The following is a 13,088-nucleotide window of genomic DNA, read 5'->3' as shown; positions in this document are numbered from 1 at the left end:
TATACACTCGTGCATGACCTGAGGTTTTTAGCACATTTTTAATGCAGTTTTTGTGGCAAAACTAGGTGCCTCGCTGATATTCAGGTTGGCTTATCCTCAAGTATGTATAGTAGTTGTACTCTGATGTATATAGTGCCACCACTCAGAGAGCAACTGGTTTTGCCCATTTTAAATGACATATAGAGTGCACTGATCATCAGTTGTTGAACTCAATTTGTTCAAATTCACGTTTAAACACTGAAAAGTTTGGGAACTGAATATATATTTTCCCATAAAAAGTAATGGCAAACAAAACAAAACAAAACACAAGAAAGAAAAGCTTGTAGTTAGTTCAAGGATTGTTTGTTGGCCTTTAGGAGTGCTTTGCAGTCCAGTCTGTTGGGGCACCATGCCCTGGCCCCAAAGTCCACCTTCAGCATTCCCTGGGGACCTCGCCGCTCTGTTCCCTTGCTGTTCTGTTGTACCTCCTCAGTGTTTTGCCTCGGTGTGGTGGGATCAGATCTGGCACAATTCCCACACTGTGTCTCTGGTGCTGTCCCCTATAGAGCTATGGGTCAGTGGGGGACATCATGTCTCATAGTGGGACTGCCATGTGGTCCTCTCTGTGGACTGGCTGCTCTAATCAGGAACATCATCTTCAAGGCCTGGTGGGCCAGGATGTGCTCCACTCTCTCCTCCTCCCCCTTCATCTGCTCCCCTGTGCTCCAATCAGATATGTCCCTCTCCCAGAGCTGCAGATTCAATGTCATCCTCTGAAATAAATTCTTCTGGGGGGAGGGGCAGGTGTCCACGTAGTAGCTGGGTTTGGGGACGGCCTCTCAGACCTCTACACTTGTTCCATACTAGACGCTGGCATGTTGCATGCACAACTTGGACCACTATGTTGAAGTCTGGCCCCTCTTTCCCTGTGGACATATAAATAATACCCTCCCCTTGGGTGGGTTAGTGCTCTAGGCCCCCACTAACCATTTCTTTTTTATTATTATTTTTTCCTTTCCCCTCCTTCTTGCTAGTTGTCTACCATATGTATCCTTGTATTTGGTATGGTCCCTGCCATGCTACCTGGTCCTCACTGAAGGAATGTTTGCATACAGTAGTGTTTTCCCTATGCCCCTTTTGCATTATTTTTTTTAAAGCTTACCTCCCCGGACTCATGTTGTACTTGTCCTTTTGTGCTTGGCTTACTTCGCTTAGCATGATTTTCCCCAGCTCTTCCCATGCATCAATGTGCTTCACACGTTCATCACTGCTTTTTGGTGATATGTAGTACTCCATTATATGCATGTACCACAGCTTTTGAATCCACTCGTCAGCTGATGGAAGTTTGGGTTGTTTCCGACTCCTTGCAATTGAGAACTGTGCTGCAATGAATATTGGAGAACAGATGTCTGGCCTTCATTTTTTTCTTGCCTCTTCTGGGTATATTCCCAGTAGAGGGTTCACTGGGTCTTTTGGTAACTCAATTTCCATCTGTTTTAGATATCACAAGATCGATTTCCCTAGTGGTTCTACATACTTACAGGTCTACCAGCAGTAGATGAGAGTTCCTCTCTCCCCACAGCCCCTCCAACACTTGCTGCTTTCTGATTTTTTGAATTGTGCTATCTTTGAGGGTGTTAGGTGGTACCTCATTCCTGTGATAGGCTGGATGAACAATCTGGAAGAGAAAACAACGGGACTGACAGTTCTGGGGGGACATGGGAGAGGAGGAGGTGGGGAGGAAAGGTAGTGGTGTTAAGAAACCCAGGGACAAGGGAATAACAAGTGATCCAAATCAGTGGTGAGGAGGGTGTAGGAGGCCTGGTAGCGCATGACTAAGGGTAATGTAACCAAGAGGAATTACTGAAGCCCAAATGAAGACTGAGCATGATAGTGGGACAAGAGGAAAGTCAAAGGAAATAGAGGAAAGAGCTAAGAGGCAAAGGGCATTTATAGAGGCCTAAAAAAAGGCATGTACATATGCAAATATATTTATATATGAGGATGGGGAAATATAGATTTTTGTGCATATATTTATAGGTTTAGTATTAAGGTAGCAGAAGGACATTTGGCCTCCACTCAAATACTCCCTCAATACAAGAATACTTTCTATTACATTGGCATTCTATGATGCTCACCTTCTTGACACAACCGCTGAAGACAAAGAGGGTGAATAAGCAAATGTGATGAAGAAAGCTGATGGTGCCCTGCTATCAAGAGATATAGCATCTTGGGTCTTAAAAGCTTGAAGGGAAACAAGCAGACATCTAGCTCAGAAGCAACATAGCCCACATGGAAGAAGCAAACAATCCTGTGATCACAAGGTGCTGAGGGATCAGTTATCAGGCATCAAAGATAAAAAAATCATATCATTGTGTGCTCACCTCCCTGATATGATCTCTAAAGACAAATGAATACATAAGCAAATGTGGCGAAGAAAGTTGATGGTACCCGGCTATCAAAAGATATAGCGTCTGGGGTCTTAAAGGCTTGAAGGTAAACAAGTGGCCATCTAGCTCAGAAGCAACAGAGCCCACATGGAAGAAGCACACCAGCCTGTGTGATCACGAAGTGTCAAAGGCATCAGGTATCAGGCATCATTAGAACAAAAAATCATATCACAGTGAATGAGGGGGGGAGTGCGGAGTGGAGACCCAAAGCCCATTTGTAGGCCACTGGACATACCCTTACAGAGGGGTCTCAGGGAGGAGACGAGTCAGTCTGGGTGCAGTGTAGCAATGAAGAAACACAACTTTCCTCTAGTTCCTAAATGCTTCCTCCTCCCCCACTATCATGATCCCAGTTCTATCTTACAAATCTGGCTAGACCAGATGATGTACACTGGGATAGATAGGAACTGGAAACACAGAGAATCCAGGGCGGGTGATCCCTTCAGGATCAGTGGTGTGAGTGGCAATACTGGGAGGGTGGGTTGGAAAGGGGGAACCAATTACAAGGATCTACATGTGACCTCCTCCCTGGGGGATGGACAACAGAAAAGTGGGTGAAGGGAGACATCAGACAGGGCAAGATATGACACAATAATAATTTATAAATTAACAAAGTTTCATAAAGGAGGGGTGAGTGGAGAGGGAGGAGAAAAATGAGGAGCTGATGCCAGGGGCTTAAGTGGAGAGCAAATGTTTTGAGAATGATGAGGGCAATGAATGTACAAAGGTGCTTTACACAATTGATGTATGCATGGATCATGATAAGAGTTGTATGAGCCCCTAATAAAATGATTTAAAAAATAGAAATAATGGGAGACCAAAGTAATTTGTTCGTAGGCCCCAAATTCTTTCTTTCCAAGACATTAATGCAAGTTATCAGTCCCAAGTTTTGGAAATACCCCTTAAATCATCCAAATAAATAAATACAGTAGGTTAAACATCAAAACACAACATGGTAAATAAAATTAACTCATTTTTCATTATGTTTTGCTGTTTAAAACTATGGGTGTTTGGATGGGTACACCAACATGAGCTTTGCTTTAAAATCCCCATAAGTATTCCCATGCAACACAGTGAGCTTATCTTTTATAGGTTTGTGGCCTGGCAATGCCTTTTCCTCTTTAGTAATGAAGGTCCTATTGGGCATTATTTTCCCCCAAAAGTCTGGTTTCATTGAAGTTGCAGACTTGCTGATGAATGAAACCCTCAGGATGCACATATTCAGCAAATTCAGCCACTCATTTATCGGATTCATCTCCCCATGGCTCCCTACACTGCGTATGCCTGTTCTCTTTTTGGATTTTTCAGTATATGTGCTGACAAAGTGAGCACATTTTTTGAATTTTTCAAACCAGCCATGACAGGCTTTGACCACTTTGGGTTGCTCAGCTCTTCTTCTCTGGCCATTTTTCATTAAACCACTGTGGAAGCTTTTAGCCTTTACACTTATCACAGTCTCAGATATGCTATCACCAAAATATGAGTTTACTGGATCATATAGTATCTTTATTGCTAGCTTTTTGAGAACACACCATACCATTTCCATAGTAGTTCTATTGTATTACTATACTTCTAGCTGTGCATAAAAGTTTTTCAGCGAAAACTCAAGAAACAAAGTAAACCAACGTAGATGACAATCCTGCTTCTTTGGTTCAATTCTTCCCTGGTGTTGCAGTGGGGTGTGCACTGGGCTGCTAACCACAAAGGCCACAGTTTGAGACTGCTAGTGGCTCAACAAGAGGAGGAGGCTTTTTACTCCTATAAAGATGTAAAGACTCAGAACCCCACAAGTGCCATTGTATTCTGACCGACAGGGTCATGATGGACTTGAGTTTGTATTTCATTGTTTTCTTTGATTAATGTAATTTTTACCATCATTGTTTTCATCTTTATACCTTAAGTTATCCCCAACACAGGTGATAAACCTTGCTTGCTGACAGCCAAGAGGAATTGAGGCACTTATTCATAGAGATCAAAACCTACAGAAAACCTACAACTCAACCTAACAAAGAGAGAGAGAGAGAGAGAATCCTCATAACTCCACCAATAGATAAAACATCATGATAAATGGGGAATAGATTGAATTTTTAGGATTTGGTTCTGCTTCTATCCACAATCAATGTTCCTGGAAGCAGCATCCTAAAAATCAATGACATATTCCTGTGGGCAAACTTGCTACACAAGACTTCTTTAAAGTGTTAGAGAGCTAAGATGACCCTTGGGGGATTACGGTGCACCTGACCTACGCCATGATATTTTTCAATCATTTAATATACTTGTCAGAGATCAACAGTCAATAAAGGAAACTGCTGTGAAATTGATCCTTTGAATTATAGCGTGGATAGCACAATGGATTTGCCCAAAGAACAAACAATTCTAAGAAGTATGGCCAGAATGCTCCTTAGAAGCTGCAGTGGAGAGATTCAGTCTCATGTACTTTGGATCCTGAATACAACCTTAAGTATATTCATCATGAATGTTGTGAATATCTCAAGAACTCATTTGACATAATGAACACAAATGATAGGAGAACTAAAAGTTTGTTAATGATGTCAGAAACATACATGAGAAAGTAAAATGTCATTAAAAAGAAACCAAAAAAATAGGGAAAGTTCCAAGTGGGAGCCAGAAGTTATCCCCAAACGTGTTCTTGAATACAGAGTAGCTAAATCAAATGGAAGCAATGATGAAGCAAAAGAGCTAAAGGGTTTTTTCAAAGGGTAGCACAAGTAGCCACAGTATTATAGTAAAATGTGTAAAGAGATGATGTTAGAAAACAAAGAACATGCTAATATATATCTAGCTGAGAACAGAAGAAAATTCAAACCTCAAGTTGACATATTGCAGGATTATGTGGACAAAAATATAGACTGATATAGGAATCATCAAAAGATGAGGGAAAGAATACACGGGGTCACTGCACACAAGACAAGTGGTTGATAGTCAACTATTTCAAGAGGTAACATGTGTTCAAGAAGCATGGATTCTACAAAAGAAATCTAAGTTCCACTGACAGTGTTAGCGTAAATAAAGCTTCAGGATTTGGTGGACTATCAAAAGAAAAGTTTCAATAAGCTGATGAAACACTGGAAGTACTCCCTAGACTCTGGAGAGGATGGACGAAAACAGCTACCTGGCCAAAGAGCTCGAAGTGACCCATCATTATATCCCTTCCAGAGAAAGGTATCAAACAAACAGAATGTGAAAATTATCAACCCATAAAAATACTAGCACTTGCAAGTAAAATTTTACAGAAGAAATTAAAGAAGTTGCAACAGTACATTCAGAGAGAGCTGCTAGAAATTCTAGCTGGATTCAGAAAAGAATTACTGACATGAGATGAATCTTGACTGAAAGAGAATCCAGAAAAATGCTTACTTGTGTTTTATTAACTATGCAAAGGCATTTCTCAGTGTGAATCATAAGGTAGTGTGGCACTGTTGCGAGTATTGATAAGAACAGGAATTCTAGAACACTTGGTTCTGTGTGCTCTTGTGAAAGTGTACATAGACCCAGAGGCAGTCATCCATGTAGAACAAGGGAGTCGTACTCTGTGGTTTCATTGCAGAGTTACATGCTTTCACTGCATACTTTAATCTGTATTCTGAGCAAATAATTTGAGAAAGTGAAATATGTGAAGAAGAACGCAGCATCTGGATGGGAGGAAGGTTTGTTAACAAAACGAGTGTCATGTTGTTGACACAACCTTGCTTGCTGAAAGCCAAGAGCATCTGAAGCATTTTGCTGCTAGACATCACGTGTTACACAGTTCAGATTGATTGCAACTTAATGTAAAGAAATCCTAAATTCTGACAACAGATAAATGGGAAAGAGATCAAAGTTGAAAAGGTTCCATTTTACTGAATCCACAGCCAGTGATCATGGAAGCAGCAGTCAAGAAATCAAATAATGTTTGCATGTGGAAGATTTGCCGTACGTGTCTTCTTTGTTCAGGGGATTCGCCTTGTTTCCAATTCTTACGTTGCAAACCCAGGACTTATCAGTGCACTTTAACGACATGTTTTATCAATTTTAGACTGCGTAAAAAAACTTCAATTATTTCAACATATATTATAATGTTAAGTGTACAAATAGGAAAGTAGTGGTAATAATTGGTCTTCCTTGTAGGCATATAAATATTATCCTATCACAGACAATATTGTTCTTTACAATCAATCCTGAAATGTTCTATTTGAAGATGAATCTGACAAAATTCCTTTTGAATTTGTCATTTCCATCATAGAACATCATTTAATATCTGACTGAAATGATTCAATCCAATCCATTTACCTCACTAATACCTCAGATATCAATCTTTATGAGTTCCATTTTATTTTTGATGACTTTCAATATTCTGGGATTGATATTTTGTACAAAGTACTAATTATTAATGGATACACCAGTTCCTTGTCATTTTGATTCCTGCCACATCAGCAAAGTTCGTAAAGTTCTTGCTACATACAAAGCATTAAACCTTTGCTACTTTGAGGAGGCAGTTCCTCACAAGTCATATTCTGAGAGCTTTCTCAAAGCCTGAGGCAAACACACCCATGCACTATATAAGAAAACATAATGCTGTTATTCATTAGGTTTCTAGTCGCTAACATGTTGGTTTCTCATAACTGAACCAATGGAAATGATCATAATATAAGACTGAACTTGTCCAGCGTTTCACTTGTTTAGATCCACAATCATCGCTCATTGAAGCGATGGTCACGAAGTTAAAGGACACATTGCATCGTGGAGATCAGTTGGAGAAAATCTCTTCAAAACACAAAGAGCATGGATGTCACTGTGTCGACTAAGGTGTGATGGACTCAGGCTCTATCTCTTCATATCTTTTGGACTTCCAGGAAAATAAACGAATCAGTCTACGAAATAAGTAGATTCAAAATGCTCCTTCACATCAAGAAAACAAAAAGACTTGTCTCACATATTTTGATTACCAGAACAGGGAAAAGGACATCATACTTGATAAAGTAGAAAGTCAACAGAAAAATAAAATCAAAGTAATAAGCTAGAATGACTGCTGATTTGGGTGCAGGGAAGATAGGAAGATGGTGGAAGTGGAATGGGGAGCAGAAGAGGGCAAGCCAAGCTATTGGGAATTTAAGACCTTTTCAAATATCTAGATGTAAAAATTATGATCTGATATGCAGACCTCCCTAATTCACAATGAAAGGTGTGAAGAAAAGATTTTTGGGGGAAAGGGAAGATCTCCAAAGGTACGGATTGACACAGTGGCCGCAAAAATGGTCTCAAACAAAAGAACCATTGTTTGGATAGTGCAAAAAGGGTGTGGTGCTGTTTATCAGTGCTTCCTTCTGTTGCACATAGGTCACTATGAGCCTGAACCAACTTGGTGGCACCTAACAAGCTTCTCAGGAATGAGCCTCTTCTTCCTTCTTAATCTATCTTAGTCTGGAGGCTCTGCTGAAACATGTTCATTGTGGATGACCTACTGGTATTCGTGATACTGGGGCTGTAGCTTCCAGCATCACAGCAACATTCAAATCACCACAGTAAAACAAATTGGTAGGTTTAAGTTTCCATCAAAATAGAAACATTATTCTGTGTTTCCTTAACTTTCATGGATGGTATAAATTACTTTTTAGTAATTTTATATAATGTCTATTGATTTGTGTCTTTTTCTCAAATAAAATAACAAAAAATCATATTATTGTGCACTCACCTCCATGATACAATCGCTGAAGACAAATGGGTGCATAAGCAAATGTGGCGAAGAAATCTGATGGTGACCAGCTATCAAAAGATATAGCATCTGGGGTTTTAAAGGCTTGAAGGTAAACAAGCGGCCATCTAGATCAGGAGCAACAAAACTCACATGAAAGAAGCACACCAACCTGTGTGATCACGAGGTGTCGAAAGCCTCAGGTATCAAGCATCATGAGAACAAAAAATCTTACCATAGTGAATGATGGGGGGAGTGCGGAGTGGAAACCCAAAGCCCATTTGTAGGCCACTGGAGATCCCATTGCAGAGGGGCCTCAGGGTGGAGACAAGCCAGTCAGGGTGCGATGTAACAACGATGAGAAATACAACCAACTTTCCGTTAATTCCTAAATGCTTCCTCTCACCTCCCCTCCCCCACTGTCATGATCCCAGTTCTATCTTACAAATCTGGCTAGACCAGAGGATGTACACTGGTATAGATAGGAACTGGAAACACAGAGAATCCAGGGTGGATGATCCCTTCAGTACCAGTGGTGTGAGTGGCGATACTGAGAGGGTGGAGGGAGGGTGGGTTGGAAAGAGGGAACTGATTACAAGGATCTACATGTGACCTCCTCCCTGGGGGATGAACAACAGAAAAGTGGGTGAAGGGAGACGTCGGACAGGGCAAGATATGACAAAAGAATAATTTATAAATTATCCAGGGTTCATGAGTGAGTGGGGAGCAGGGAGGGAGGGGAAAAAATGAGGACCTGATGCCAAGGGCTTAAGTGGAGAGGAAATGTTTTCAGAATGATGAGGGCAATGAATGTACAAATGTGTTTTACACAATTGATGTATGTATGGATCGTGATAAGAGTTGTATGAGCCCCTAATAGAACGATTAAAATTTTTTCCTTTAATTTCTTTTTGTTAATATCATAACATTGCAACTTATTCATTAGTTAGTTTATTTTCACTACCCAATATCCATCTCTCTATTATCCCTAATCATAATACAATCACTCAAATCTCTGCCATGGAGTCAAATCTGAGTCATGCCATTCTTATATGTCAGAGTAGAACTTCTCCTTGGGTCTTGAGGCTGTAACTCTTATGGAGTAGAAAACCTCATCTCACTCCAGAGGAGCAGCTAGAGGATTCAAACTTCTGACCTTGAGATCAGCAGCCCAACTCTTTAACCACTGTCACCAGGACCCCTCAAACTTACTCGTAATACAAAACAAAATTGTTTAAACTGTCTTTTAAACCTTTAAGTGTCTATTGTTGGGCCTTCCTTCAAAACTTTCAGCAGTATTTTACATTATAATCACATTAAAGAGCAAACTTTCTTTTTAAAAAGCGACCGCTTAAGTCTCTTTTAAACACAGTATAATGGTTTTTCTTAATGTGATAAGAAATAAAGATTAAAATTTTGAAACATCATATTTTACACAATATCTGAGGTATCTGCCCAATTTGAGTGTCTGAGTGTGACTTTCCTATTTGCAATTTGAAACTCATGAATACTGTTTCCAACTTATACTGAAGGCATGTGTTCTCTCTGCCTTTGGAGCCTCTCCTAATTACAAGTGTATCTTTAAATTCAGTAGCAAGGATGAATATTTAGGCAACCATTATTACTTTCATAGACCCAGGAAGTCTGATAGAAGTGCAATAAATTATGATATCCCTTCTACAGGGGATATTTACTGTTTAAGTGACATTTGCTCAATTAGTTAAGTTCTTTACAATATTTTATTGAGTCTTCATAGCTATAGACAAAACAGACATGGTTACCTCACTTTATAAAAATGTGTAAATTAGTACTCAATTTGAGTAATTTGCTTCAGGTGACTGTAGTAGCTAGTATGATAGTTGCATATTACCCAGAATAGTAGCCAATATCATCGCCTTTGTTTAATAATATAGTAAAAAAAACAAATAAAAAACACCCTTGAAGATGTTATACTTTTATATATCATTGAAAGTCTGATAAATATCTGCCAATTTTGTATTGATTGGCTCCTTAGAATCTGAACAATGTTATTGCTTCTCCTTCCATTTATTATCTAATTTGAGCCTGAAAGTTTTAAGATAGACAGGGAAGACACTAACTCCTGTTACTACTCTTGGCATGTTAATTATGCAACCTTTTTTTCCCCTTCTGTCTCACGGGACAAAGTCCCTGAAGCCTCCTTCTCCAATCTTAATACTAAGGTGGGTTTTGTTGTAGATTCCTTAGTGCTTTATGTGCTTTCCTCTTACGACAATTTTGGTTCCCTGAATTAATCCCCATGAGCCAGTGCAGATCCAATAGATACAACATTACAGAGCTGATTGAAATAGTCTACATACACACTGCACCATAAAGGTCCAAAACATTTTTTGATATTTTTCTATATTTTATTATTGTTCATTTCCCACTCAACAGTTGTGGATTCCCCAGGGGCACAATGAGAACAATTCATAATAGGACCTTAGAAGATCCTATATTCAAAGGAAAAGTGAAGCAGTGGTTTCTGGCAGTATGGCTTTCCTGGTATCTAACAATGGCATTTGCAAATATTTTCACTCTTCCAGTTCTTTTACAAGTTTGTGAAACTGAATGAATATCAGACGTAAGTTGGGTATATTAAAGGCAATGAAAGTTTCCCTTTCCTTAACTCTGATAGAATTTGTATCAGCTCAACTGTTGATTAAATTAAACAGAATATATTGCTGTTATTCAAACTAAATATATTAAAATAATTTTACAAAAGGAGAATGTGCATATTAATGTATCCATTTATTAATTCTTACATCTTAAAACTAGACAACTACTGTATATGTGTGTGTTGAATTGAATGTAGGCTACGCAATACTGTGTTAATGGGAAAAGAATTAAAGTTCATATAGTCTAATATTATATTTAACAATATCTAGCTATTGGAATTTATTTAATTATATAGTCTCTCCAGGCCCAATTTCTTCATTTGAAAATAAAGAAATAATCCTCATAACATTGTTATAAAGATTAAATGAGATGAATTATAAAAAAGTTTAGTGTTCCTTTGAAATATTGTCATTAATAAATCACAAATACCAATATCATTTTAAAAACAGAGTTTAGAATTCTAAATGAAAGAAAATTAAACAGCTAATTTTAAGTAATTATTTAGTACAATATAATTTATGAAGTACTTTGATTTTTTTATTGTAATGGTCACACACCCTTAAAATATTAATTTCCTTTAAAATAATTCAGCTTTATTTTGAAAAGTGAGTTAAGTAACTTATTTATTGCCACAAAAATATGATGTAAACTCTTTAATTTTAATCCATGGTTCTTGAACAACAAAGACCAAATACTTTGGGGGATAATAAATTGACATTATAATACCTTTTGTTCAAAATCCATATTAAGTCTTAATACTATAACATTATCAATATTTTTATCTTATCTCCTTATTTATTTATTTAATTATACGTTAAATTATAAATGCCTAACTACTAAACTGCATGTGCGAGTTTAAGAGTTTATATTCTCCATGAACTCCTACTTGTATGATGGTTACAAGTACAGAAATTATGATTAAGGTGACACCCATTTTCCATTGATTTTCTTCAATAAACTTTGGAGTAAAGTCTAAGCTGTGCACCAATACAATTTATTTAAATGTAGAAATGAAATATTCATCTTTTTCCAAGAGACTGTACTCTGAACAAACTAAAAAATATGGTAAAAAGTAAAAGAGAAGACAGAAAATGTCTAATAAATTAATTGTACCAGGCACTTATAGTATGTCCTGTATAGGTTTGTTTGATTTAGATAGAGAAAAGCTTTCAAATCAACCACGTGTTATTTTAAAAACTGAAAAAAATTAAGCCATATAAAATGGGTGTATTTATGTCTAATTATGATGTTAGAAAGATGATGGTGGCATAGTTGAGCATGTTTTAACTATCAGGTCAGCTGCTCAAAGCTGCCAGCTCCACTCCCAGGGAGAAAAATGAGGCTGTCTTCTCCCATAAGGATGTTCAGTCTGGGACTTCACCGGGAGAGTTCTAACCTGATTTTGATTGGGTCGCTATGAGTCAGAATTGTCTCCAGAGCAGTAAGTTTGGTCTTGAGGGTTTTATGAGGCTAAATATTCCCCACAACATTGAATTAAACTATTTCCAACTTTTATAGCATGTGAATTTAAACCCTGAACAAATCTATCACTTCGATACAATAAAGAATTAAAATGGGTCACTGAGTCCACACCAACTTGATGGCAATGAATTTGGTTTGGCTCATAACCCTGGTGGGTTTGAACTATCCATCTCATTGTTAGCTGGACAATGGTTAAGCCACAATGTCACAAGGTCTTGGCTGAACATTGCAGTTAATCTGTCTCAGAGATATTTACATGTTGAGCATCTTAATCAGCATTTTGATATTGATTTCTCTTATTGCTAATGATTGTGCACATTTCTTCACATGGTTGATGGCTGCCTGGCTGTCATCTTTGGTAAATTGTCTGTTCATTTCTTGTGTCCTTTTTCTGATTGGGTTTAGGAGGTTCCAGTTCTTTATTTTTCTTCAAAATGTGGGTATTTTTCATTACGTTCAGTGGTGTGGTTATGCCTTACATTAGGGTTCTTAAGATTGTCCCTATTTTTTTCATTTATGGTCCTTATAGTTGTGTGGTTTATATTAGGTCTTGGATCCATACTGAGGTTGTTTCTATGCTGTGATGGAAGGTGTGACTCTTGTTTCATTCTTTGCAGGTGAAGATCCAGGTTTTCTAGCACCATTGGTGAAAAACGCTGTTTGTTGCCCAATTGATGTGTTTCATTTCTTTATCAAAATTAGTTGTCTATAGCTACTTGTTTGTATTTTGGCTTCTCAATTCTAATTCCTTTGTCTTTTTATCTATCATCATATCAACACCAGGATGTTTTATTACTATGGCCATAACGTAGATTTTAAGGTCCGGGAGTGAAAGGCTTCCTAATTTG

Source organism: Echinops telfairi, unplaced genomic scaffold (assembly GCF_000313985.2).
Source record: "Echinops telfairi isolate 266 unplaced genomic scaffold, ASM31398v2 ScPeMD7_7404;HRSCAF=8442, whole genome shotgun sequence".
NCBI classification, from domain to species: domain Eukaryota; kingdom Metazoa; phylum Chordata; class Mammalia; order Afrosoricida; family Tenrecidae; genus Echinops; species Echinops telfairi.
The sequence above is the reverse complement of the archived record's forward strand: the minus strand, read 5'-3'. Positions refer to the sequence as shown.